The sequence below is a fragment of the Cavia porcellus genome, unplaced genomic scaffold (assembly GCF_034190915.1).
Source record: "Cavia porcellus strain 051 isolate PalLab524CR breed Dunkin Hartley unplaced genomic scaffold, mCavPor4.1 scaffold_22, whole genome shotgun sequence".
NCBI lineage: Eukaryota > Metazoa > Chordata > Mammalia > Rodentia > Caviidae > Cavia > Cavia porcellus.
The window spans coordinates 64,686,925-64,693,179 of record NW_026947505.1 but is presented as its reverse complement, the minus strand read 5'-3'; positions in this window follow the sequence as shown (position 1 = coordinate 64,693,179).

The following is a 6,255-nucleotide window of genomic DNA, read 5'->3' as shown; positions in this document are numbered from 1 at the left end:
AAGTGGACATTCAAACAGTGAGACTGCAAACAGTTCTGTTCAATGATACGACAAAAACTTAGTAATATGTTCATCTATCTTAACACACCTAAACACACTTGCAGTTGTATCCTTTAGAGTACTTTTTTTTCCTCTCTTTTTTACAACAACATTTACACATTTTGGGTTTTATTACTCCCATATTTCTTATTACTTTTTATTTTTTTTGGAAGAGAATAAAACCAAATATGACAAAACAAAGCAGTCAGTCAAAACAAAGGATGGACATAGTACATGATGTAGACAGAATACAAGGTAATCAACAATGGTTACCATAATGCCTCTTGCTACCTTAAAACAATTGCCTATATCATTAGGTATAATAAAATTGAACAAAACAGTACAGAACAAGACCAATAAAACCTAAACATTGGAGACATTACAGGACTTCAAAAGAAGATAATAGTCAAACCAGAATGGGCGTCATAGTGAATCTTATTGCCTTCAAAGTAGTTGCCTAAACCCTCAAACTTGATACTATCAAACAGAACAGAATAGAGTAAAATCAGTCAAAACAAGATGGTGGGAGCATACAGGGTTATGCTGTTATGTCCTCTTTTATCTCAATCTCCCCCTTTTTAAAAATAATTATTACTTTATTATTATTATTTTTTAATTAAGGGGAAAAATAAAAAAATTAGCAGGATATATTATAGTAACTTTTTTGATTTCCTATTAACTTGATTTGAAGCCCTGTATTGCTGACTCTTAAAAGCAACCTCAAGGAGGAAAATACCTACTTTGTGGGCCATTGGGAAGCTCATGGTATTCTCGGAATAGGTAAGATCTGCAATGTAACGTGGAATGTCAGCAGACATACTGGTCTTAGGCAAAGTCTACTTTACTCAAATTATTCAGTAAAACATAATAATATTTTAGAGTAACAGAAAGTTTGTGTTCTCTTGGGGACACAAAGCCAGCTGTTGCAAAGTGGCAACAGCAGCTGTGAGCAGGTCCTTTCCGTTCTTTGTGGCATTAGGATTCATGACGGGCAGCCGAGGGGATGTCCGTGCTATTTGTATGATTTTCTATTAATTGCTGAACTCTGATTCAGAAGATGTTTAAGTCTGACTGAAGGTTTAAGGTTCAAATTCAATGGCTTAGCCCAGTCAGGAGTTGTTAAATAGACTTAAATCTCATGTTTATTTCCTAATGTGAAAGTGAGCTCACGTGGACTGGCTGGAATGAAGTAGGCTGCTGTGCTTTTGACTCTCATGAAAGTTGGATTTTGTAATACCTTTCCTAACTGAAAGGTTGGGTGTGTCTTTTAGCATTTGTGATTGGTGAAGATAAATCTGAGGTGAGACAGCTCCGGGAATTTTAAGCCTTTTGCATCTTTACTGTTTTCGAGGAGCTCACAGCTGTGGGACTCCTGGCCTCCAAGCCTGTCCTCCACGTCTGTCGGGGGCCGGGAGCAGCTGCTTGTTCTCAGTCCGACAGCGAGGAGCTCTTCTGGGGACTGAGAATAGTGACTGCTTTTCTTTTATATTCATCCTAAAGGTCGATAATCTGCATATGATTTCCACACTGGGCCGTAAGTATGAGTAATTATGGAATAATTAAATGTGCTAAGGGTGGCCAGGATTGTTAAAAGAGCAATTACGTAGCTAACTCCTCTGGGCTGTCTTTATTCTGAGTTGAAATGAAATAATTTGAAATATAGCACAGGATTTCAGAATGAACATTCAGAATTCTCTCTTACCTGTAAAGCAACTTCTTTTCTTTTCCCAAAGCCAGTGAATGAATGCCGGTCTCTGCACCTCACAGGAGGGCAGTGAAGAAGGGATTGAGACTGTGCCTGGGCAGGGCCATCCCCTACCCGTGTGTCTGTCCTGCTGAGAGCCACCAGTCTTTCAATATTTAGTTCAAATGTCACTTTCCCTTGAAGATTTCTGTCATCTTCTCTTCACAATATTTTTTTACTTCTACAGTAGAGCACTGTAATTATTTCTTATTTTATGGAAATTTGATGTTAAAAGCAATAAAAACACTTCTATAATATTTTGTAATTTTAAAGCATTTTCATACATATTATTTCATTTCAATCCTCATAACAACTTTGTGAAAGTACATAGGATTGAAAATTTATTGATAATCGAGTAAAGCTCAAAATGATTTTGAAACCAGAGTGCTTATGGGAGTTAAGAAAGTGCAAACACAGAATCAGCTGCATGGTGTGTTTTAGTGAGCAGAACCTCAGGGATGTGAGGTGACCATGTGACCTGTGCCAATGCAGGTTTTTGAAAGGATTTTGCCCGGATAGGACGCTGCAGCAGTGAGAGGTGGGACCAACGGAGTTTACCTTGAGGTCATTTTCCTCGCCCCTAGGCACCTTACCAGTGGCGTGAAATGAATTCCAACGGGCTGCTTGGGCTTCAGCAATGCCACCTTTACGTACCACCCCAGACCAAAGCTAAATGTATGCCCCCCACACCACGTGCCAGACCCCCAGCGGTCACGGAGTTTCTCTCCGCATCCTTAGAAGAAAGACCACTTTTACTTTATATTCTCTTACCGAAAATCCTATCAGTTTGTTTCTCAATTGTGGCCAGTGTGGGTTGGCTGTGGCCTGGTCCCACACATCCTCTTTGGGGTTCAGGCTGACCAGTAAGCACACTGCTAGCAGTGAGGGAAAGGTGGTATGGTGGAACCATAGCATAGCTTGCAGACATGCTACTTGGAAATGGTGCGCATCTCTTCTGCTCACAAACCAAAGCGTTCTCTTCTCTCAGACTACTTTTTATAGCAGCTCTGTATGAACCACACATTGATTAGGCATTACAGGCTGGCAAATGAAGGCTCACAAGCTAAATCTAGCCCATGGAGCTAGTGTTATTTACAATTCTTAAAAGTTTGAAACAAATAAAAATAAAAATGTTTGTGGCACATTAAAATTGCATAAAATTCAAACTAGTGTTTCTCCCATCCAAGTACTAACCAGGCTCGACCCTGCTTAGCTTCCGAGATCAGACGGGATTGGGCGTGTTCAGGGTGGTATGGCCATAGACTAAACTGTAGTGTTTCTGCAAATAAAGTTCTATTGAGGTAAAAGATGCTCCGTTCATGTATTGTCAGTGCTGCTTTGGTACAGCAGCACTGAATAATGGTAATGGAGATTTAGGTCCCCAGCGCCTAAAACACCGATTGCCTGGCCTTTACAGAAAACGTTTGCCATACCCTGTCCTCTGTCAGTGGTCAGAACTCCATCAGGCCAGGAAAAGCTTAAATCAGTCCGCCTCACCCATTTTCTGGTCTCTGAGGGCAATTCATTTGGACTCCAGAGCCACTGCACACTGATATTCTACTCATGGGCATTATTCAAATCACTTCAGTGTGACAGGAGCCTCCGTAAGACATGAGGATCTCTATGTAGGAAGTGTCTGACTTTGAACTTGGAGAGCTTTCAGAATGGCATTTGAATTGTAAGCAATGTCTTTAATCTAAATAATACTAAACAGCAGTGATAGCCTGAGGAAACATTTATGGTAGATTAAAGACCAGTATTTTCAATGCATAAAGGACTCTTAAAAATTAATAGGAAAAAGATAAGTACCTGAAATATAAAATATTTTAAAATATTTAACAAGTATCTGAAAAGCATTTGATAAAATGTTCAATCTTACTAGTAAAACACGGCCAATTATACTGGTGAGTTCTCATAGGAACACCTGGCTATGTAAGACAAATATTAATATACATGAAATACCAAATAAGCAATAATGCAATTATACAGGGGAATTAAACATCCCATTGTCACAAAGAGGCAGATCACCCAGACAAAAATCAGTGGAGAAGTATTAGAACTGAACCAAACTTGTGGACAAATGGACTTAGTAGACAGAGTGTTCCACTCAATGACATCAGAATACACATTCTTCTCAGCTGCACATGGGATGCTTTCGAAAACAGGCCATATGCTAGCCCATAGAACATGCTTAAGTAAATGCAAAGGACTTTAAGTTACCCCATGTATATTATGTGACTACAGTGTAATGAAATTGGAAATTAATGACAAAAGAAACTGCAAAAGCCCCATAAACACATGGAAATTAAATAGCACCATGCTGAACAACCAATAGGTCACAGAGGAAATTAAAGAAGAAATTAAATAATATATACAATCAAATGAAAATGCAAATACAACTTACCAGAACTTGTGGGACACAATGGAAGCAGTTGTCAGAGGGAAATATGTAGTGGTGAATCCTCACATCAGGTAAACACAAATAAATAACCTAATGCTGCACCTCAAACCTCTAGAAAAAGAAGAACAAGTCAAGCCCAAAGCCAAAAGAAGGGAGGAAATTATAAAACTAAAAGCAGAAATGAACACAATTGAGTTTAAGAAAAACAATACAAAGAACTAATGAATCAAAAAGTTGGTTCTTTGAAAGAATCAATAAAAGTGATAAATCCCTGGCCAAACATATTAAAAAAAGGAAAGAAAAAATTTAAATTCATGCAATAAGAAATCAAAAATGTGAAATCACTATAGATCCTGTGGAAATAGAGAAGATCATGAATACCTACTTGAAAACCTTTACTCTCATAGGATCAAAATACAGGAGAAATAACAGATTCCTAGAAACATATGAATTACCAAAGCTGGATCAAGAAAATATAAAACTTCTAAATAACTCAATATCAGTTAGTGAAACTGAAAACATAATTACAAGCTTATAATCATCATCATCATCATCAACAACAACAACAACAACAACAACAAAAGCCCAGGTCTTGATAGATTCACAGCTGAATTCTACAAGAAATTTAGAGACAATTTAATACCAATACTCCTCAAATTATTAAAGGAAATTTAAAGGGAAGCAATTCTCTCTAATTCATTCTGGGAGGCAAATACTACCCCAATACCAAAACTGGAGAAAGATGGAACCGTAAAAGAGAACTACAGCCCAATCTCTCTAATGAATATAGATGCAAAAGCCTTCAATAAAATATTAGCAAAAATAATGCAGCAAATCATGGAGAAGATTACATATCACAACCAAATGAGATTCTTCCCAGAAAGGTGTGGTTCAATACACGCAAATCAATAAATGTAAAACACCATATCAATAGAACCAAAGACAAAAATCACATGATCATCTCAACAGATGCAGAAAAGTTTTTGATAAAATCCAGCCCATATTCATGATAGAAACCCCACAGAAAATTGGGATAGATGATCTTTACTTCCATTTGATAAAAGCCAGCTATGATAAACCAACAACCAGTATCATATTAAATGGACAAAAACTGACATGCAAAATCAGGTGCAAGACAAGGATGCCCACTATCACCACTCCTATTCAATGTATTCTGGAAACATTAGCCAGAGAAATTAGACAAGAGAGAGAAATAAAAGGAGCAAAGATAGGAAAAGAAGTTAGATTGTCATTATTCACAGATGACATGATACTCTATATAGAAGACTCAAGAAACTCCATTGAGAGACTTCTAGATTTAAACCCAAATTCAGTAGTTAGCTGGATACAAAGTCAACACCCAAACAAAAATATCATTGACAGAGAAATTAGGAAAATGACATCCTTCATGATAGCATCCAAAAAAAATTGAAATACATAGGAATCAATCTAACAAAGGAAGTAAAAGATCTATTCAGTGAAAATTACAACACTCTGAAAAAAGAAATCAAAGAGGATCTTGGAAAATGGAAAAATACTCCACGTTCATGGATAGGAAGAACAAACTGGGAAAATGGCCATTCTCCCAAAATTTTTATATAGATTTAATGTAATTACAACAAAATATCATTAGCATTCCTCACAGATCTAAAAAAAATTCCTTAAATTCATTTGGAACCATAAGAGACCTAGAATAGCACAGGCAGTCCTGTACAATAAAAGCAAGGCAGGAGACATCACAATCCCTGACGTGAAATTATACTCAATGCGACTGTGATAAAGTCAATATGACACTGGCAAAAGAACAAACCTGAGGATAAATGGAACAGAATACAAGATGCAGACACAACGACAAACACACTAATTTTCTTTGACAGAAGTGGTCAAACAGGTTCATTGGAAGAAAGCCTCCTTAACAAACAGTGCTGAAAAAACTGGCTTTCCACATGCCAAAGACTAAAATTAGACACATGTCTGTCTCCACGCACTAAACTAAAGTCAAAATGGACCAAAGATCTGAAAATCAAAACAGAAACACTAAATCTGTTGGACAAAATAGGTAGAAATCTTG